The sequence below is a fragment of the Ochlerotatus camptorhynchus genome, unplaced genomic scaffold (genome assembly GCF_037179485.1).
Source record: "Ochlerotatus camptorhynchus isolate MF236.1 unplaced genomic scaffold, CSIRO-AGI_Acam_v1.1 ptg000598l, whole genome shotgun sequence".
NCBI classification, from domain to species: domain Eukaryota; kingdom Metazoa; phylum Arthropoda; class Insecta; order Diptera; family Culicidae; genus Ochlerotatus; species Ochlerotatus camptorhynchus.
Window position 1 is genome coordinate 1,363,825 of NW_027041078.1, and position 24,224 is coordinate 1,388,048.

The window sequence follows — 24,224 nt, forward strand, 5'->3', positions numbered from 1 at the left end:
AAAATTCGTGGAAGTGAGGAGGATCTCTCGTTTTTTTGACGGTCAAATGACCTAGACTGAGTGTTAGAAAATGCCTTGAATTGTGTTTTATGTTTATTCATTGATGAGCATTAGTAGAATAATTGAATACCTTATTACGTTGTTTTTCCTTTTAATTATACTACTATTATATCACTTTCACTTTTACTAAATCACTATTAATTTTCTTTATTTACTGTCTAGTCATAGAGACACTGAAGAATTGTGCAAGTAGTAAACGAAATACGTAGGGGAAATGACGGCTTCGGCATGACAGACTATTTTCAGCAACTCAATTTAAACGCTAATTTCACTGGATTTTCACTGGATGCTGCTGATTTCGAGCTGCCGATGAAAGCACAGCTGTTTGACACGCAGGTCAAATAGAAAGGTTGCCGAATAAAAAGATGTTGCCCACAACAGCCACTCTCACTAGAGAAGATTGGAGCTACGTAAAAGCGTTTCAAAACAGTTTTGGGCAATTCTTTCGACTGAAATTGTTAAAGTAGCTGGCAACAAAAGATTGTAAACAAACCAATTCAGCATATGTGTGCGTTCCTTAGAGAAAAACGCTATAGAAAGATGGTCGCTGCTTAGATTGCCGAGAATACGTAAACTCCCCTATCTGTTATAGTTTTTTTTAAAGTGATAGTGAAAGTAAATAGTGAAAGTAAATAGTGAAAGTAAATAGTGAATTAGTAAAAATGATAGTAGTAGAATTAGAAGGAAAACAGCTTAATAAGGGTTTAAATTATGTTTTTAAAACGACTTTCTGGGCATACTTTGAAGATCTCAGAGAATTATTTAAGTGTTTCAGGGTATGCTTTCTACATACAGACAATATGCAGGGGACTTCATGTACATGTACAATAGGTTATTTTTTGTGGGCAGTCTCCCAACTGTCAGTGCTACATGTCAATTTTACAGAAGAAGTTTTCTATGTCTTTCAGCATGACTACAACCCTTTGAGGTCGTGTATTGTTTACATTCTCAAGTTAGCCATTCAGTACAGAACAGTGCACGGACAAAGTCCATCTCTGAACCTGACATGTAGATGAAATGTTCAGTGTAATTGTTATTTTCGTATAGCGTGCGGTGATGGGCAGAAATTTTTGCGGCCGGCAAACGACAGTCGGCATTGTGTGACCCAATCTGCTACTGCACTTGCACCCACATCACCATAATAATCATCATCATCATCGCCATTGGAAAATAAAACCTCCCATACACGCACACACACACACACACACACACGCCCATAGTGCACCATGCTGTTTTATTATGAATGTGGTTTTCTTTAAGTTTAAATTTATGATGATTTGCATGTCGATTTTCAGAAACACTCGTTGCCCTTCCGAGTGGGAGAGCGAGTCCGGTAATGCAGTAGCCCTTGGTGGCATCGCACAAGGAGGCCCATCAGCTTGTACGAGGCTAACAATAGCAGATCGGTCCTGGCCTCGCTGCTCTGCTGGTAGAATTTAGATTGCAGATGTGCATCCAGAATGTGCGATACCAGGGACAAGAGTGCAATAATTGGGAGAAGGTGAAAATCAAACAATCTTCTTGCGGATAGCAAACCAGTCAGTGAGTACAGTGTATGCTCTTGGTGGCTTCGTTATCGTGTGTGCACCACTGCGGCATAGAGCTTCCCACACCGGCAAGGGACGCCAGCTTCAACGACAACGACACTGCATTCCTTTGTGTAGTATATACCACTTAATCATGTCCCGAGTCTCTGGTTCGTGTAAAATGAAAATATCAGCAAAATGTAGATAGGTATCTAATCGTACAAATGTTATTGCAATGTTCCCTCCTGAGTTGCAGCATGCAGTTTGTTCAGTACCTATAGAGTGCCGAGTCTCTTTCGTCGAAGAGGACAGAAATTAAAAAGGGTAAACACACCATCCAATTTCGATACATCTCCAACAGCGGTACTCGTCCGACGTCGTAGGAGGAGGAGAATCCACGTTGTAGGCTTTGAACTGTTTTGTTTCCATGGACAAGTGGGCAAGCTCTTGTATCACGGCCAGTCGCTCTCCGACCGAGAGGGCGCGCTTTTGTCTTGTCCAATTTCTCCTTCATTAATTTAAATAATCGAACTGCGTTTATCGGAATCCACAACCTTTTATTTCTGGCCAGATAGCAGCAGCGATAACCAAACAGTGCATGCTCACGAACGATATCAGTTTTGCACCCCCGCCCGGTTGCAACTCTCTCCACTGTGTCTGGCAAGAGAAGGGATGTGGGAGATTTCTTCGGCTATCTTTTGGCTGGTTGAATGTTGCAGGTATTTCTGGAACGTTTGCGGAGATATCGACCTGATATCCGAGCACGTGTGGTGCATTATTTTACGATTGTGTTGGTAGGGATACCAAGATCTACCATAAGCCAATTAGGTTTACTTTTTTAATAATGCAGACTCCGCAATTCCACAGATGAAAATAATTTTTGTCTGGCGTGATTCCTATTGAGATTGTCATTTAATACTGGAATAAAAGATGGGATACAACGAGGTACATTTATCGAGGAATACTAAAATTGTAATTGTATACCTTAGTACGATGTTTTCCTTTTAATTCTAACACTATTGTATCGCTTCCACTTTCATTAATTCACCTTCACTATTTAGCTGTCTAGTTGGCCCATTTTGGAAAAGGTTCTGAAGAGTATATTTTCTAAGCTCTTCAAGATTCATTTACTGCCAAATGGTTGTACGTTAAAGGCATTGAGATCCATTTCAAACCCGTATTTAAGCTACAATAAAAGCAATTTGGCAACAATTAAAACCATTATTCGAGCCATTTACCCTAGCTGCTTGCTAAGTTCACTAGAAAAACAACAATCAAGATAAAAAAGGATTCATAAATACCTTCCGATCTTATCAAAATAATTAAAATAAAAACTCCTCGTATAAATGCCGAATTTCAAAAATTATAAAATAGTTCTCATGAAGTGGCCTAGTTTTAGGTGCCATATTAAATTTGATGTGAAATGTACGTGAAAGCATCGAAAAATTTGAATCCGCCCACGGAAAACATCGATTTTACTAATTATTAAACATTAAGAAAAAAAAAATTCTTCAGATCGATCATTAAGCTTAGCCGAGATTTTTATTTCTCATGATTATTGCATTCTTAATATTTAGTCATTGTTAAATTAAGTAAATTAAAGTTATTGTAAAAAAAAACAAACAAAATAATTGTAATATGGCGGAGGCATAAAAGTTGATTTTCATGGGCCATTTGTGAAAAAGTTATTTTGCTTTCAAGAATTCCTTAACTAATTCATAAGGTGTTGAAATGGCTTTTATGAAGAAAACTTGTAGACTAAATTGTATTTATCTATAGCCATTTTGCTTGATCCTAACCCGTTCAGATTTATGGCAGCATTTATGGCGGCAATGTTGCCTACAAAATGTTAAACGTCAAAGTTTGTTTATCTTTCGATAGTTGCGCTGTGCGATTCAGCGTTCTTCCTGGTGATTTACTCCCGAGGGCTTGGGAGTAGTTACTCAGAAAGTGTTCACAACATTTTGCATTTCGCACAGCTGTAACCTCGATCATTCCCGAAAAGATCCCCTTCTTCCGGATGGTTCTAGAAGTGCACAATCAAACGATGCAGGAATGTACGGTTGAATGATTTTGTTCCAAGTGAAGACCCTTTCACAGAATAAAATCGCAGGTATGGATCGGATACCAACTAGTGTCCGCTAACTGACAGTTTCAGTGGTTTGCTGTCGGTACTGACGGAAGTTATTCCAATCTTCATCTATTCGCAAGGTCTGAATAAGGCTGGTCTGTTTTCAGACTGTTTTGACAATGTTTTATGAATTTGAGGACCACGCTCACATCACTCTTCTCCCCAGATGCTCAGTCGTTGATGGTACCCGTTCCGCCGGACGTGCTAGTGGTGCTGCTGGTCTAAAGAACTAAATTTTACTGAAATCGACTTCCCTTCGGTCGTTAGCATCGCTTGATTTGTTTTCTGCAACTTCGTTTATCCTTCGAGATATTTTATGATACACTTTTAAAAGCCTAAAAGGCAACAATATATGCATTTTACTCTTATTTAAAACCGAATGGTTTTATGATTGCTTTTATAATGATAGAACAGTATAATGGAGTATTTTATCAAGACATTATTCAAAAATTGCTAAAGAAGTTTATGATTGATTTTAGATCAGTTTTGTGGTGGGATTGAGAACTACTTTAAATTTAATTTTAAAACAAGACAGTTTTTGATTTCTCACCAGACTTTAAAAGGTTTTTAAAACAGCGAAAAGGTGAATTACAAAGCAGGAATGTTTTACACTGTGAAATGCTGTGTTTAAACTAAATGGATTATTCATTGCCATTATAAAACCATCATAAATCATAGTAGATGCCAAATTATTGCAGAATTGTTACTTGGGGTATTTCGTATACTACTTGCAAACTTCTTCAGTGTCTAGTGGAATTAAAAGGAAAAACATCGTAATACGAACAGCATTTCACCTCATTCTAATGAACACAATGATAAAGAAAACATAAAATATAAAATTTAAACATCCCTAGCAGCATTTGAATTGACTCCGGCAATACCTGGTAAGCCACCTTAATCGGAAATCGTGTTAGCCAAAGCGTCGTCGTCGCGCACTCGCAAGCAAATAAACAAATAAAACAATTTTAATGAACTTACCCGCCACCCCACCCACCTTACCCATCTTATAGTTGCTTGTGAGCGCTGCTGCAGCAAACAAGCATATTTTTTGTCATCCTGCATCTGCATCTGCAACTTCCCTAAACACGCTTGTTCCTATAAAAGTAGTCGTCGTATTGTGTGTGCGATCGTTTTTTGTTTCTCCCCGAGTCGCGTTGTCGCCTTGGTTTAACTTCCCGTCGCCGAGGGGGAGGTCCCATTAGCTGCTCCTGAAAACAAATAACACAGACACACACACACCGGGCGGGGGTGCGGGTACGCAACTGATCTGCTTTATTAAGATGTTAAACAAGAGTTCAATTTATGTTGAAACACGACACGGTGCGATCGGGATCATGGTGCGACGGACGACGACGATGGCGACGGCGTGCGGCCGTTTCGTGGCTGTTTTGGATTTCCTCAGAAGTAGGTAGATACCCACAACGAGCAGTGCCGGGAATACGTGATATGCGATTTCTTCGATGATAACAGTGGAAAATACGCTCTTCGGTGGAGGTTAATAAGCAGACTCCACGATCGGTTTCCACAGGAGGGTAATCGATTTAACGGGATAGCGGTGTAATTAGGTATATGTAGTTTGTATTTTTTGTTTGGATTGCTCAATTTGGAAGTTAGATCGTTTGTGCTCGAGCCTGTGACAACTGTGGAGTAAGCAGCTGCATTTACGATCATGTTCGTAGCAATTTCAACCTATCATTAAGCAGTGCGCTCTCATTCGGCCCACTAAATGACACCTCGTTAAGAGCAATTGTCATTCGCGAAGGAAATAATTGCACAAGTGAGAAACGAATCGACAAGGTACGTACAGGATACTTTCCAGTAGACAAGGTCGACGGTATGCAGAACAGTAACATTTGTTCCACTTCTGGCTGCGTTACATTATGCATCGCAAACGAGGGTCGCACATGCTGCTACTATTTCCAATAAACGCCCATCTTTTAACAGAAACACAGCATCGAGATGTTGAGGAACCCGACATTAAAATAACAATTATAATTACAACTAATCTTAATGGCATCTCTCGCACTTCTGGCCTCTCTGAAGAGTTGCACTCGAAATCGACAGGAGAACAAGCTTCCGCACAGAGCGCACACTGGGCTGATCGCATCATCATAGGGCCGAGCACAGTAACGCGAATCGGGAGGGTTCGTTCTAGGAAATAAATAATAAAAATGTAAATGGAAATCAGGAAAAGTAAAAAACTGCTGGCGTAATCATTTCTACATCTCATAATTGCGTGGTGATGAACCCTTTTCCCCGACTGCTGGTTGTATGAGCTGCGGAAGCTTGACGCGCGACGCCAAGTAGCGAATGTACTGATGGGCCCTTCCACGAACAGGGATGTTGATGTTTCCGAACCCATCATCATGCCCCTTGGCAAGTTGAGTACAAAAAATACGAAAGGTTGTCTGTTTGGAGCGTAGCAAATACGAGTATGAATTAATTGTAAACATTTTGGATATGAGCTGAGCACTGTTGTTTTTGCGTCTGGTCTTCAAAGAAATTGCATGGAAATGCGATTAAAAATCGTTTAAGAGTTTGAACATGAACATGAGCAAGCTGTCTTAACAAGTCTGCAGGTAGTGATAACATAGCATTGAGACAGATGTTCGAAAATTCTACCGCTACTACTTGCAAGCTCAATCAGTAATGCACTGAATGCTACAGTGATTCTTAATTATTTACAGTGCATAGAATTTTGAATAGGAGCTCACTGAAGGCTAGATCAACGTTTGAATCATTTTTACAGTATTGATCTTTTTTTTGGAAAATTACGGCTTTTATTGACTTTAAACTGCATTTAAAATACATATAGGGTGAGAGATCTAGGTGGTGCGAAGACTAACCCCAAAATCGAACCAATTTCGAGCTGTCAAATCGAACCATAGAAAACGTGATCTTTTGAGATATGAGTGCGAAAACTTGATGGTAAGTAGTTTCTTGGGTAAAGTTTCTTGAAATAGAAAGATCTAACTTTTGAAGCAATTTTTTTTTTTGATTGAAAAGAGATGTAAACTCATTGTTTTTCCAAATGCATTGGTGTTTTTAGCACAGTTGTTGAACAAACACACTTAGAAATAACTAATTTTACACGTGATGTAATCCATCTTTGACATAAAGGATCAGACGTAAACAAATATTTCGTTACATTTGATTGAGTTGAATTTCACGTCTGTTATGACTCAATTTCATGTAAAAATTGACGCTCGTATATGTCAGTCTCAGAGCACCTAGATTTACATGATTTTTTCTAAGTGTGTATTATTACAAGGAAGTTTGCTGAGGAAAGACATTTACCCATATTCTTATTTTCGTTCGAACAATATTTTTCATACAAAAATAAATTTGTTTTTTTTTTTATGGAAAAACGGATTGAATGAAGTCGAAATCTATTAGAACCAAAAATAGAGCGATATTTGAGAAATTTCAACTTCTTTCATAGAAGTCCTCATACAAACTTCAAACTATTTGCGTCAACTCTAAACCTTCATCGATCTGTACCATTTTCAGCACTCAGTCATATTTTTGAGTAATGTATTAAACTGGAGAGTTGCCTACAAGATAGATCATATTTTTTTCAAAATTAATCGTTCTAATGGTCATCTAATGAACTTAATAACATCGACCAGTAGTAATCCATTGTTCAAAAGATATCTCAGACAAGTAATGCTGGTTGCCTCTCACCCTAAAAGGCCTGGGTTCAATTCCAGTCGGCGCCGCCGGGATGTACTGAAGCATAACATCTCTGATCACGCCTTCCTTCGCAAGTGAAGTAAAGCCATTGGTCCTCGGTTCGTGAGTTGATGGGTCGATAGGTAGGGTCCAGGTGTGGGAGCTGCCTCCCTGGCGTCGGTAGCATTGGTAATCAGCACGGAAAACAAGATCGACGGAAAACAAAGCAAGGAAAAACATAAAGTCATGCTGGTTATGACATGCGGTTAGTAATAATATCAAAATTTAGTTTTTGTGCTGGTGTGCTGGAAACTGAAAGTAAAATCAGCAAATCATGTCATGTTTCCTCCATTCAATAAACATTGACCGCACAATTATAGATCACCATTTGATAAACACTCTAGATTGACTGATTCGTAATCTTGGGGCTAGTGTAATATTCTTCTTTACTTAATCAGTTGCATGAAAACAAGTCAAGAGGTAAGTTTGAAAAAGAATTGAATGCACATTAAAAAAAAACCTATCGTTACATATGGAGATTTGATATATGCAATTATTAAAAAAGGAAAATTTTCATGGGGTTCCAACTCTCCGTCAATAAGAGTGCAATAACCCACCTCTGCATGAGTAACCACTATCCCAGGAAGTGGCCCATTTCGATTGACGGGGAGGAAATGCCCTATAAAAAGCAATGTCGAGTCCTCGGTGTTCTCCTCGATCGCCGGCTCAGTTTTAAGCCACATTTCACAGCAGTTAGAGAGAACTGCCAGTCCCGGATTCGGCTCCTGCGGGTTATCACCAGTCGCCATCAATGTAATAACCGAGACATTGCACTTCGAATCTCCAACGCCGTAGTAACAAGCAGGCTTCTCTACGGGATCGAAATCACATGCCGTGCGGCCGACTTGATGGTCGCAATGCTGGGACCGATCTACAACCGGTGTATCAGGACCGTATCAGGGCTACTCCCATCCACTCCAGAAAAAGCTGCTGGCTTCGAAACCGGTGTACTTCCCTTTAGGCATCTGATAACCATCGCTACCTGTTCCTAAGCAGTTAGCTTCCTTGAACGCACCATCGGTGATAATGAGAGAGTGTTCATCCTCACGGAGACGAACAAACTCCTTCAATATTTGACCAATCAAGAGCTCCCTCCAGTTTCTGAGGCTCACTGGGTAGGAGACAGAGATTGGAACTCTCCTCAATTGAACATCGACTGGACAATAAAAAGGAACTTCAGAGCTGGAGAAAACTCTATTCACCTTCACAAAGCATACCTACAATTCATTTCTACCAAACTTGCCAATCACCAACTCATATTCACCGACAGCTCTAAAGCACTGGGTCACGTGGGAATTGGGGTAACCGGTCCCAATATAACCTACTTTCATCGCCTACCTGATGCATGTTCTGTGTTCACAGCCGAAGCTGTCGCCATATTTTTAGCTACCTCTGGAGCTTCATCGTGTCCTACGGCAATCCTCACTGACTCAGCAAGTGTACTTTCGGCGCTCGAGTCTTACAAAAATCGCCACCCGTGGATCCAAGCTATACACAATGCGGCTAATAGTAATCTTCGATTTGCCTGGATACCCGGACACGTCGAAATAGCTGGAAACGAAACCGCTGACCATCTGGCGTCTGTCGGTCGGGAGTCAAATTTGTATACCAGTGAAACGCCAGCTGATGACGTCAAAACATGGGTTAAAGCGGTCATCCAAGATGCTTGAGCCCAAAGCTGGCAACAAGAAAGATGGCTATTTTTGCGAAAGGTGAAAGTTGACATCAAGAAATGGACTGATCAGCCCCGCTGGAAAGACCAACGAACCCTATCGCGTCTAAGAACGGGTCACACTCGAGTCACCCACGATTATTCCATAGTACCAGACAGGCACAAACGGTGCGATATATGCCAGACAGAACAATCAGTAGAACACATACTTGTGAATTGTCCCAAGTATGAGGATCATCGACGTCTGTATGGTATCCACGCTGGAGTGCGAGACGTTCTAAGTAACGATCCTTCATACGAATCTGCCTTCCTGTGCTCCCTGAAAGACACCGAACTATACACACAAATTTGAAAAACTGATCTTCTGTCCACGCTATTAGATTTGCCATTTCACAACTGATTATCCTGCAAACACCTAACGGACTATTCTCCTAACATCAATATTGTTATCATCTCAGCAACCCACATTTGCCAACGTTTAACGGATTACGATTTTGTTTTACATCTCTATAATATGTATAATATGGCATGAACCACTGTAACTATTTATTATTCACTATTATTATTATTATTATTTATTATTGACTCATATTCTATTATTATACTGTGCTAATTCGTAAAAAAAATCGGAAAAATACATCAAATGTTTAAGTGAAATAAACATAAACCTAATTTTTCCTATGACTAGTGTTTTCAGGAAAATAATTTAAAATGCCGTACAGTGAAGCAATAAGCAATTTGCATTTCAAGTTTTAAATCTGATTTTCTGAAAAAAAAATTGCAACTTGTTTTCAGTGTATATTTTTTTTTTATAAAGCTCAATTCCCAACTAACTGTTCTAGCTTCACTAATACAGCTAACTATTGTCAGTATAAGGTAGTTTGCAGCTAAAATTGTTTGATGGGTTGATTCTCTACAACTTCTTCGCAGACACAATTTCATTACAATCAACGGTTTTCGAGTTAGCGGCGCCGGTGGTGTAGTGGTAAGCAGGCCTGGGTTCAATCCCTGAGGGCGCCGCCGGGATGTAAAGCCGTTGGTCCCCGGTTCATGAGTTGATGGATCGATAGGTAGGGTCCAGATGTGGGAGCTGCCTCCCTGGTGTCGGTAGCATTGGTGCTCAGCACGAAAAACAAGATCGACGGAAAATACATCAAGGAAAAAAAACCGTTTTTCGAGTTATAATATTCTGAAAACACATACGCCCTATTAATACATAAGTCTTGAGTCAAAATGGTCTCTTAGCTCCCATACCGAAGCCATGTTGAAAGTCTCATTCAAATCGGAGATGGCAACGCAAGATTTTTATTTGTTTTGGCAGATTTCACCTGGAAATTCTCTTATATGGAAATGCTTTACTGGAACTTGCTATCTTCTGCCACCACATGGAATTTAAGAAATTCCAGTTTTTAAAATGGCTTCAAATGCACTACAATAAAGGGTGTCCACGATGAAATTGCCACACACAAAATTGATTCGCAAAATTCGAGTTTTCATCCGGTTGCCATCAAATTTTCAGGGATTGAGAAATAACTATTAAACTTCATTTTACCATTTTACTCGTATTTTATTTACAGTCCATACGCAAATGCCCGCACCTTGGCCTTAACCCCGGCCATAAGATTCTGCACAACCTGTGAATCAACCGTTTTTTGCATGTAAACTCATACTTTCTTCAGTTCCTCGACTGTCTTCACTACCTTAGGTCGTTTAAGAAGGTGCTGCTTCATAATCGCCCAGTACTTCTCGATGGGGCGGAGCTCCGGAGTGTTGGGAGGGTTGAACATTTTCGGCACGAAATTGACCTTATTGTCCGCATACCACTTCAGCACGTCATTGGAGTAGTGGCATGAGGCCAAATCCGGCCAGAAGATTGTTGGGACGTTGTGGGCCTTCAGGAGAGGAAGCAGCCGCTTCTGGAGGCACTCTTTTATGTACACCTGTCCGTTCATCGTGTCCTGGGTCACGAAAGGTGCACTCCGCTTCCCGCACGTGCAGATGGCTTGCCAAACCAGGAATTTCTTCGCAAATTTGGACATCTTCTGAGTGCGGACATGCTCCGGAACGCTGAACTTATCCTTGGCCGTGAAAAACAGGTTGCCGGGGATCTGCTTGAAGTCGGCCTTCACATATGTTTCGTCGTCCATGATGCAGCATTCAACTTTCGTCAGCATGTTGAGGTATAACTTCCTGGCACGGGTTTTGGCGGACTTGTTCTGCTTCTCGTCGCGATTAGGGGCCTTTTGTACCTTGAACGTTCGAAGCCCAGCCTTAGTTTTGGCCTTCTGGACAAAACTTCGGCTTAGGTGCAGCTTCTTAGCCACATCCCTAACGGAGGCGTTCGGATTTCGGTTGAAGGCCCCAACTACGCGGTTGTGATTTTTGGTGTTGTACGGAATACTTTTTCCTTCACTTCTGGGCTTCCGATCGGTGGTCAACCGTTCCTCGAACCGCTTAATCACTCGCGACACCGTGGAATTCGCGATTCCCAACGTTTTAGCGATGGAACGATGCGAGAGATCCTCGTTCTCGTCATGAATGAGCAAGATTTTATCACGCACGAGCTGTTCTTTCGACTCCATTTCCGCGAGTTTTGATCACAGGACTTTAAAACTTGCAGGATGTAAATAATGCACTATGAACTAAATCCACCCAAATTTTAATTAAATTCTACCCAACGATTAAAAAGTTAGAGCAATTTCATAGTGTGGCAATTTCATCGTGGACACCCTTTATAAGTATTTTCAGAACAGAAAGGAGATAAGGAGTTTATTCGTTACACAATGAAATCAAAAGCAGCAAAATTAACAAATAAGGAATTTTTCTTAGATGCTTAAGAAAACTCATAATGTTGTCACTTATCGCGTCGTGAACGAATTCTACTGAAATTGAGGTGTTCAGAAAACTAACGTTGGCTTCACATCAGGCAAATCTCAGATCAATTGGTTATTTTTTCTCAAAGATAAAGCAGTGTTGCGACTTAACACATAACAATGTGTTTGTTTATGTTTAGAAGAGATGAATCATAGCTAGCTAAATGTCACTTGAAGGACAAATCCCTTGTAGAAAAAAGCAGTGCATTGAAATGATGCCGTGGATTACTTCATAGTCATTATAGACGAAGAAGAATTTTCCTTTATATTTAAGTTCAAATGACCAACAATAGCAATTGTAAGCCTTGTGTATAAACAGCCAAACTTAATATAATACACGTACAGTACACACAAACCAAAAATTTATTACAATGAATGTTCGTTCCATTTCCTATCATCCTCTGTTCATGAACATCGCAGCGAATGTTAGAAGTTGACCTAGCAGAACGAGTTCCGTGTTCTGTATATGCTTTCACCTACACAAGCAATCATTTGCCGTGATTTTTATGTATAACATGGTAGAACGACGCACACACTTGCCTCGATTCTTTCCAGCAGATAAAGCAAACAAAGCCGAGTATATGAGGTAATGAGCGCTTCTTGTTTTCTTTTAGCCTTTCCATACATCCAGAAGCATGAAGAGAGCAGTGAAGAAAAGCACAGGTCTGATTTTCGCAACGTTCGTGGTACGAATCCTCCCAGCCGGCAACTTTTTTTTTCGATATGATTAATTTCACTCACTAATACCACTCCACATTTCTCTCTCACCATTTTCTTGCATTGGATCGCAGCTCGATTTATCGAATCATCCGTTCATGCGGTCTCCACTAACATCCTCCAATGATGCTTCCATCTATTAACGTCTTTTTAAACAAACCACCTTGAAGAGGTGGAAATAGTTCATTCAGGACGGCCTCCGATGATGAATCCCACAGAATTGTGAGCGAATCTTACATCCCCCGGTTGGGTGTAATATCAGGAACTCCGAGCTGGCACGATGCCTCTCGGAGGGCAGACTAATCGCGAGTTTTCATTTGTTCACGGTACGAGGAACTTCACCCAATTTCATCGACACAACGTAGCCGAAACAAGCAGTTTTAAAAACTACAAGGGACAGCCCAGCCCTATGGGGTTGTACGCAATGGTGATGTACGACTACGTGGTCTTATATAATAAATGTTATTTGTTAACTGCAGCAAGAGCTTGTGTTTTGTGTAGGAATAGGAATTTGTGCGGGTTTCTCTCTGTTTATACTCTTTAGTATGACTATTATTGCCCTGAAAAGAACCTTTTGATATGAAGTAGAGTAGGGACATGTTCACAATATTTAACTCTTTTGGAAAATCTTGATGGCCGATGGTAGAACAGGCTTAAAGCCTTTGGAAGATGATGATGACGTGTAGGCAGCTGGATCAGAAAATCGGACCGGACAATCCCATATTCTTGGTTCAATAATTGGGCACTCGCAAGAGTCGTGGCCTGTCTGGTGCTGGGCATCAACTGGACAGGTTGGAACGCCTGCTGAATATAAGTGCCCAATAAGCTAAAGCTCCTCCCCTTTTTAGTTTTTCTTATTAAATTCTTTCTCTCAACAAGTTGGTAAACCTTAATCTTAAGCAGAAAGACGCTTAACACTTTTTTAGGCGAATTTATGATCCTGTTTCACGTCATGGTTCTTCTTTATGCCTGTTCAGATAAATGAGTACTTATATTTATTTTCTCTGTCGGTTGTCGGTTACACGCTCGAATAATTGAAAATTCGATAAATATTTAATCTAGGCATCTCTAGAAAATAGTGTAATTTTATGATTTTTGTTTCAGTTTTTTTTTCGAAAATGTCGAACAGCGGTTCGATGCTAGTTGTCATTGTTATGACGACGACTGAATTAAGGGGCTTAGAAGCAGAGGGGTGAAAGAAAATTCTCTTCACCGATTTCTTTTTTTTTTTTTTTTTTGATGACCATGGCTTCACTAAACTATTTCGCACTATTTCTGTTATGCTCTTCTATCATCCAGAACAACAAACGTATCAATGAATGTGTTTGCCGTCGAGTTATTAACGAAACAGAAAGTTGATGAAGAGAATCGATCAAAATCACTTGCACCCCTGCTTCCAAGTTTGGTTACAAGATTACTACTCTGGATAGCATTTTGTGTGGTCGTTGGGGGCGTGTAGTTCTGAACATGGCGATGAGTGTGCAAAATGTTACGCAATTTCATCCTCCCTATTCGCACACGCCCGAAGATCGGAGGCGAATGGCACTTCGACTTGTTTCGTCTACTAACGAGTCTCTGATGACAGTGTTGGGGAATCAACAATGCTGCATCGACATGTTTCGTCTAACGTTTGCATTAAAAAAAAATGGACTTTTTTCGAATGGTGATAAAAAAAAAGCTAAGACAGACAATTTCTTTAGATAAATTTCCCATGGAAGATAATTATTTAAGCTTACTTGCAAAAAAATTCTACGCCCTTGCGAGCAGCCTTCCGGTAGTTAACCAGAACATTCGCCATTGCGGACGAAAACATGCGTGTAGGCATGTTTTTGAGTTCTTTCTTCGTTTTATTTATCAATTCCTCCTCAGTTTTCGCGACAAAATTGTTGGAGTAGATCTTACAGTCCAGGTTGGCCCAGAAATTCTCGATGGGACGCAGCTGGGGGACGTTGGGTGGATTTGGCAACTTGGGTACCACATCGATATTCAGCCGCTCCATCTCCTCCAACGATCGCTTCGTGTAGTGGGTCGACGCCAGATCCGTCCAGAACACCGCGTCTTCGCCCTTATGGTATTTCTTGATGAACGACGCAACTTCCGGCAGGCATTTCGTACTATAAATTTCCCCGTTCATGGCCAGTCAGGAGCGAAAGAAGAGCGGTTTTGACATCCCCTTCTCACTCAGCCACAGCAGCAGCTTCTTGGATAACTTGGTGTGTGAAATGAACTTCACCTCGGAGCTCACTTCCTTCGTGGGGGAGGTAAAGTACGAAGTGCCCTGCCAGTCGTTGCCATCCAGGGTGAGATAGGTCTCGTCGTCCATCACCACCGCCACGTCGCGATTCGCCGGGAAAAACGAGTTGACCATCTTATTCAGCCGCTGCCGCTGCGTCATTGCCAGCAGCTCCAAAACCAGTGGACGTGACTTCCGCTTCCTGACATGTATGTTCATGTTCGCCAGGTACTTTTTTCACTGTTTGACCGTTTGCACCGACCTCCCGACCAAGCGCACGCAGCGATGTAGCCACTTTTCCCTCGGTCTTCCTCTTCAACATCCTTTGGAGCTTCTTGTCGCTCAGGGCTTTCTTTCGATGCTCTGATTGTTGTCTAATAGTGCCAAGATGTGGTAGATGCCGGAACGGGCGTATTCGGCGTCCACAAAGTGCCGCACGATGTCCGTTTTCGACGCGGTGGGGTGCCGTTTTTTGAACGCGCACACTTCTGAACGGAGTTGTTTCACTGTTTTTGCTATCACGGTTAGAGTTCGACTGATAGAGCTGTCAAATTTTGTCTGCTAACTCATGGTTTACTATGATTGATGCTGCATGGATAGTTTTGTCAGTGCGGATGAAGGTAAACCCATGAAAAATCAATAATTTTAGGCCATTTTTTTAAATGCAAACGTTAGAAACAATTCTCTGATGACTGTGCTGGGGAAGCAGCATACACATGTACGAAATTGGTCAATTTGCTAGTTATTTCAACGCTTTTCACAGATCACAGACGTAGTCCTACGTCAAAAGGCTTGTCAAAAAAGAAGCGTTTTATAAAATAGCTCAAGCCTCATACAAGCTCAGCCAATTATGCCCAAAACCATACTGTTGGGGCCTTGATTCAACTGAATCAAGCTAAGAGTGTATAGATTCACAGTAGGCATTGGTTGCCAGGATAAGTTCATTTGTTTAGATCATGGCTTCACCGGAGCAAGCACGTCGCGATTCGATCCTGCACGCTCGAAACGAAAATCCCGTTCTGCCTGCTCCTGGCAGTTTTCCTACGAATTTTATACCTCGGTTGACCGAAAGAGTGCCTTGGAAGAATGTTAAATCAAACAGAAGAAGAAATTCCCCACATAGTTCCTTGTCTGGCAAGCAATCTGCAGTTGTGGGCTGAAAAGCAAAACTTTCGTTACTTCCGGGACCATGAACCAGTAAATTTACCATCATAACTTCCTAGTCCTCATCATCACTTCTTGATCGCCCTGCGATCGTACACGGATAGAAATCTCCTTATACCTTTTGGCAAATTTCTATTGCTGATTATTTTTAAAATGTATAAGTCTACTAATAAGCAGACGCGTTGCAAAAAGTTAATGAAGATCATGTGTCAAATTAAATGTATAAGCGGTCACGCATACCTTTTATGCATTCTTATAGGACCTATGTGTTTGTCTTATATGTCTTATGTACAAGGCTGGTGTTTTGGCAAAAATGTATAAGTGAAACACATAAATAAAATAATTGATTTTCGTTTCGTGTAGGTTGCTTACGTCATCGGTCTCTCCAAACCATTGTCGATGTCATTCTTTGCCTTGCAATCCGTTTATAAGTGATATTTCTACAACTCGTATTACTCTCATACGGTGATTTACAGAGTAGAGAGTTTGTCTATTGCAGATTTGTATCCTGAGGGTAGATAATGCTCATACTGCTACCAAATACATGCCTTTCCTCATCTTCCTGGCTTTGATGCTCTAAAACGAGCTTTCACCACCTTTCACCATGACATTTGTTGACTCCAACCACGATGCTATGGTTCTCACCAAAACCTTCCCCGATGATCAAATTAATTCATCACCATTATTTAATAGTCTTTTCATGGCATTTCTCAATGACCGTAACCAAAAAAAAAAAAAAGTGGGAATGACACTGATGAAGACTGCACATTGAAGTCAAAATACCGTGCCGATTCAAATTTCGGACACTTAAACTCGAATTTCGGACACTTTTAAAAGTTGATTATCTCGGTCGAATATGATCCACATGTCTTGTAAATTTTAAATTTTTTTGACTAGTGCCCTCCACGATCATCTAACATTATTACTTTGTTTCTAACTCGATGTAATATTTAATTAAAAATGAAAGTGTCCGAAATTTGAATCGTCCAAAATTTGAATCGGAACGGTACCTATCCATCATGAACACCAAAATTAATTGAGTGGAATTCAATGGAAGATAACCTTTTTTGCTGTTTTTATTTAAGCATTCTGCCAACAACCCAACTTCATTACTTCGACCGTCACCACCTGAATATTAGCAAATCACGTCGTGGTGGTGATTGCGGTTTTCAGACGTCTAAGCTGCTGCCTTGATCGTGCTCCGTTCAGCACTTTTTTTAAGCAGCTATGGGTCAAGATTACGACACCACAGGCGGCTATAAGTATCAGTGCAAGGTACTTATCTCCAGACCCATAATCCAATTTACGCTGTGGTGAGAATCACGCCAGTTCAATTAAATAAGCTTATAAGTGCACCGAAGACAACAAAACGATTTGATTAAACATACACTTTTATCACACTGTTTAATAAGTGAAAACGCACATAGTTGTCCAGTTTGGTGAGAAATAGGCAACATGAAATCAGCCCTTGTTTTGCGTGTAGAAATTCCAGTTTTAGACGGAACTAACCGCTCGTCAATTCATGAAATAGGATTGGAAAAGCTATTAAATACCACATTGCGCATTGTACCACAACTAGATGCATGTTGAACCGTCCTCTTCTAATTTTTGCTGATCATTGGATAATTTGCTCGTCTTTGGCTACAACTAAGACCAACTGTAGATATTAATTGCTGGAAGACAGCGATCGCCACTTTCAGTGGATAATTTTATGGACGAGTTTTTTAGTCACTTTAACACTCTTGGGTCATTCGTGACTTGTCCGGAATAAGATTTGAACTTGTGCTAATCACTACGCTGGATCCGTTCCCTTATGAAATAGTAATAGCGAATAGAAAATTTTACTAATCTTTTGGATTTTTTTTAAATGCACATGTTGACAACATTTTTCGGAAACCATTCATTCCCGAGTAAATTAAAAAATAGTTATAAAAATAGTAGTCTTTCGATTTAAAATATTAGAGATCTTCTCTAAAGTCAGCAATTTTCGTTGTATTACCATATCACACGATTGTTTTCGAAGAAAATGTGCACACAGAACCATTTACCAACCGAACCGTGTCGAACAAACTTGGTCCCAAAATCGGAAAAGAGCAAACATTCCTCCGGGCAATCAACGTCTCAAAATTTCCACGGTTTATGAAAATGTGCGCGTCCTCGCCTGGGGCGCCATCCAGTCCAGGTGAAGGGGTTCCCGAGATGACGCAGAGAGCACAAAATCCTTTCTCCCTGTCAGAAACTCGCAACAGGCAAACCCGTATCGTGTAGATGACAGAAAAATTAAGATTAAAAGTCGACATCAAGTTATTAACTGTATGTGCTAGCTGCTTATTAGAGAATCCATCTCACCCGACACAACCCAACCTTACCCGGAAAGTGGGACTGGGTACTCATTTAACCGTGTTTATTTATTTCCAAATAATCGCTTTCGTTTCGCAGCTGGAAGTCTCGTGAGGCGCAAAAGTGGCAAAACCCTCCAAGACTTACTGCCGAAAATTTCAATTTTCCTTCCACTCCCACCAACGGTGGAAAAGTTGGAAAAACAATTCCAACAACCGCTCGGTGCCGTACTTACCGATTCAGCGGAGAAATGTGAATAAGAACCACGGCCTGTTGCTACCTTGACTAATTCCGCTCACAAAAGTAGCATTAGACAGTTTTCTATTGCTGCCTTTTCCCCTTTTTCTTCTGCAACAGGTTAGATTTCCCGTTTTCCTAGATAATGTTGTTGCTTTCGAGGTTTTGGAAAACCGAACAGCACTCAGTTCCTCCCCCGCTTTCTCCTGTTCACCAATGTTGATTTCTTCTGAATGGAAGCATTGTTTCCAAACCGAAAAACACACGTCGATTCCTTTTACCCATTCTCCCGGCAGTTTTTCACGAAACCGTGCCGCTTCTCGTGCGTTGCATTTCATGGTACCATTCCATTTGGTTTTGGTTTCGGTACTTTGACTCGACCCCGGGGACGGCATTTCCCGGTGCCAAAAACTCATGAAATAATCCTTTCGGAACCCGTGCTCCCGTCCCTCCTCGAGTGTGGGATGTGGGAAGACGGCCGGAGTGGGAATGATTTTCTTCGGAGGATAATGTTTTACGCTTGAGGATGTTAGGAATCGATCAGGGATGAAGGTTGATGGAGTCTGGTGGGTGGTTGGATTTAGTTTTCTTCATTTATGGGCATTGCAACTGTATTACCATTTTGATATATTTTCTATTTTTACACATCAAATTTGATTTTACTACGGGTACAAGGTGGTTCAAGGTGATATGACCGGGCATCTGCTACATTAAAAAACCAGTTACTCCGGGAACTCAAAGGTAGTTTTATTTTTCCTAATAATATCTGGAATTTTCAGGGAATCTAATCATTGCACATATAATTTTCATGTTCTAATGTTTGCATCAATTTTCCTTATTATTTCCAGGAACAAGTTCCTGGAGAGCTGAGGAGGAATTTGTGACGAGAACTGCAAATTATTTATTAAGAAGCTTTCAATGTGAGTAGCATTACAAGGTAAGGGGAGAATTTCAATGAATGCAATGAAGTTGCAGCGAGTTATTCCAATGGGATTTTCATTGAAAAGAATTTCCAAGATTTTCCGAGTAAAATTTACAGAAAATTGAAGTCGGATGATGGTTGCAATGTTTTGAGGAAAATTTCAATTCAAAGAAATATTACAAATAGGGGAAAAGTTGGCTTCGGCAATACCTTAATCTATTATCGTCAGAGGGGTAAACAACGTCCTTGAGAGCTCAATTTTGGCATGTGGATACATTGTGTTTCAGAGCAATTATTGGCCAAATTTGAGTGCTCTAGGACTTTGTTTACCCCCTGACGATCATAGGTTAAGCGTTAAGGTATTGTTGAAGCCAACTTTTCCCCTATATGCCAGTGATACACAGCAAAAAATTAATTTTGATATCACATCAAAGTGGATGCACTTCAATCGTGTCGAAAATATGGTGTAATATCACTTGCGAAAAAAGACAAAATTATCATTAATACAGTGCATGAACTGACATTACGCTGCTTTTACTGCATTTGTTTATTTTTGTGGCCATAAAAATCACAAGAGATTTTCGATATGATTGAAGTCTCTTGGATGTAATATAAAAGTTTATTTTTTTTTCTGTGTATGTTTAGTGATTTCAAAGAAGGGTTAAAAGCTGATTCTAAGGAGGGTTACAGATTTTTTTTTGGAATTCTTGGAATTATTTCATGGGAGCTTCGAAAGAATACAAAGTGAACGCTGAGGAAAACTCTAAGTGAATTTTCAAGAAATATCTCCTGAACTATTCTGAGGTCTTCAAAGCAATTTGAAAGTTTCCAAAATTTCCCTGAATTTAATTAAACTGTCTTGAAGTTGTTTTGTAGGCCTGATGCTCACAATACATATCTTCAACTAATCCTGATTTATGTGGGCGTCTTAGTGGAATACCTATACAGAGAGAGAGAAGGATAAGTAATTTGCATTTAATTCCACTACCTCATTTGCTTATCCTTGACAGATACGCGTATTTCGTCTACAATGTGCAGACTTCTTCAGTGTCTTGTACTAATATTCGACTGAAATAAAAAAACATCGCATTTTACCGAATATTTATTAAACCAGGTACATTTTAACTTAGAAGTTAGGTAAACTTAAATCTAAATTCCTGTAGGAGCAGGTACTCCGCTGCTTACTCGTTGATGTAACCTAGGTAGTAACTTGAAAAGCCATGTGTGTTGAATTCCGTTGTTTGTTGATCTCGAGGCTCTCTGCAACATCCAATTTCCATGGTGTAGATACGGGTGAAGATGTATTCTGCAACCTTTGATTTGAAATCATATTTTAGGACTGTTTTCCTTTTGCTTTCTGGCCTTATTAACCTCCGCTATATGTTTTTTTTTTTTAATCTAGTTGCTTTGGTTCTCTTGGTTTGTCCTACGTATACTTTGTTATAGTGATTACAGCTTATTTTAAATACACCTGCTTTACCTAAAACATTAACTGGGTCTTTAGTGGATCCTAACAATGAAGTTTCTGTAGAAGATAGAGTTAGTGTCGAATTGAAATGAGTAGAATCGAATGAGCGTGAAGCGTGATAGACCGTATGTAAACGGGATCTCATTGGTTCGGAAATTTCGATACAGCTAGAGGTATAAATATGAGGTACCTAAGCTCGTCGACGGATCATCTCATTCTTTGTTCGACTTTTGAGCTGTTCAGTCCGTATTTTCGCTTGAGTTCTCGATTCGATTTTGTTTCGTGTTGTGCTGTCGCGTTGCACCGTGGAAGTGTCACCACCTTCTCGCGTTCTGGCAAATTTACTTGAACTTGCAAACACGAAACAAATGGTGCGTAAACGTGCCAATGAGTCAGCAGCGGGCTCTTCAAAGAAGGTGCTAATCAAACCCAGCAGGATGACGCCGGAAAACGAGTACTGCAAGCCAACCAGTATGCAGTACTCCCGGAAGAAAATGGCAATGGTGACGCCCTTCCCATTGCAAGACGAGAGCGGATTCCCCCGCTTTTCACGCCGGTGAAGGATGTTGCCAAGCTGGGTGCCGAACTGGCAAAACACAAGCTGCTGCCTCGCTTCAAGCTTTGCAGCATCGGTACCAAAATCATGTGCTCCAGCCTGGATGAGTACAAACAAATAGGATGTTTCCTGAAGGACAACAACGTGGACTTCTTCACGCATGATCTGCCATGGAGCAAGCCACTGAAGATGGTTTTGCGTGGATTACCGTCGTTTGAGGTGACGGAGCTGGAGCGGTTTGGGCTCTAGCCGGACGCAGTGTACCCGATGAACCGGCGTCCCAACCACAACACCAGCTTCCGTGCTCCCTGGTTTCACGAAAGGATCCACCAGTCTTGCGGCTCTGAGATCCAAAATCCGGTACCTGTTTCAGGTCATCATCAGTTGAGAGCATTACAAACCCCAACATCGTGAAGTAACGCAGTGTATGAACTGTCTCATATGGCCATGGCACCAAAAACTTCCACATGAAGTCAAACTGCGGCAAGCGTGCTGGAACTCACTCAACTGCGTCCTGTGAGTAAGTCGATGACATCGAGCCAACGTGTGTCAACTGCGGTGGAAACCACCAAGCCTCCAACCGCGGATGTCCCAAGCGAGTGTTCATGTTCCGAACCTAGCCCCGCTTCCGCTCAACAACCAACAAGCCAATCCTACGAGTATCCAAATGATTCCCAACAGTCGGACAGTTCAGCATCATCTCGCTGTTGCTGCGGCCCAGCCAATTCCAGATTCATCCACCGCCCCTGGTTTATCATACGCTGGTGCTGTCTCAGGTGAATCTGTCGAGATCAGGGCATCTGATCGTTCCTTTTTTCTAGCGAACGGCAGCAGCAGTATGAATTCAATTTCACCACTCCCTTATGTGCGGTACTTTGTATACCATTCAATACCCCCACACTACGCTTTGCATTCATACATACCGATGAACAGTAAAGCGAATAGATACCAAAAAGCATTCCCACTTTCTCTTCTTCAAAATCCTCTCCCGTACAGTCGCTCCCTTTCGCTCTGGTTTCATTCCCATTTTGATTTCATTCAAATTCCTTTTTTCGTTTTGGGTTGGGAATGTCCGAAAAAACAGTCAATGAACGGCATTCATCGAGCAAAGTGGTTGGTGTGTTAGGTGCTAAAAAATAATATGTTGGTTTGAAAGAACAATGTTTGGTTTTTGAATAACAACATTCAAGAATCATTTTTTAACAAGCAGAGACATAAAAACCTAAGTCTACTCTACTCAGGTTTTTTTTTTATTTCTATGTTTGTTAAAAATGATTGCACGTTGCCTTGAAGTTCATTAAATCATCACCCTTCCATTACTTCTATTATTTGAGTTCAACAAGTAGTAGAGTAGATGTTTGGGGCCTCCCTTAGCTCAGTCGATAAGGAGCAGCTACAAAGCAAGATCATGCTGGAGGTGGCTGGGTTCGATTCCCGGTCTGGTCAAGGAATTATTCGGGTTGGAAAATTTCTCGACTTTCCTGGGCATAGAGTATGATTGGACTTGCCACACAATTATACTACTGCAAAAATGGTACAGGCATCGGAAGCGCTCAATTAATAACTGTGGAAGTGCATCTAGAAAGTGTTAGTGAAGTTGAGAGCACGAAATAAGCTAATATGCGATAAGCAATAAGCTTGAAATGCGAAGAAGAAGAAGCGCGGATGTTTGTATATTTTTTTGACTTATTAATGTCATTAATGTCATGCCGAGTTCTTATATATCATCATCGTATGACATTTGACGAGTTTAGTCACGTTAGCTCCGTAAATATTAATATTTTAATAGATTTCTTGAGTTCTAAAATGGTATCAAACATCCATTTCCGACTTCTACAAGTTACGCTGTTTCCAGAAATATCCATGTTGTATGGTATTTGCAGATTCATAGTGTTCTAGTACATCGGAAGTCGTTATCTTGTATTCCAAAATGGCGTCGAAGATCCATTTCTGGCATCTACATTCTGCACCGGTTCCAAAAATATCCATATTGTATGGTATTTGACGAGTATTCATAGTGTTCTAGCATATCGGAGGTTACCATCTTGGATTTCAAAATGGCATCGAACATCCATTTCTGGCATCTACATTCCACACCGGTTCCGGAAATATCCATATTGTAAGGTTTTTGACGAGTATTTATAGTATTCTAGCATACCTGAAGTCGCCATCTTGGATTCCAAAATGGCGTCAAACACCCATTTCTGGCATCTAAATTCCGCACCGGTTCCGGAAATATCCATATTGTATGGTATTTATCCAGTATTCATAGTATTCTAGAATATCGGAAGTCACCATCTTGAATTCCAAAATGGCGTCGAACATACATTTCTGGCATCTACATTCCGCACCAGTTCCGGAAATACCCATATTACATAATGTTTGACGAGTTTTCACAGTTTTATAGCAAACATAGGTCGCCATCTTGGATTCCAAAATGGCGTCAAACTTCCATTTCCTGCATCTACATGTCACACCGGTTCCAAAAATACTCATATTGTGTGGTATTTGACAAGTTTAATTGTTTGCCTAATCGTGCGGGAGTCCTTCATTTACGCGAAATCCGCGTCGCGGATCGCTGTTTTCCAACGCT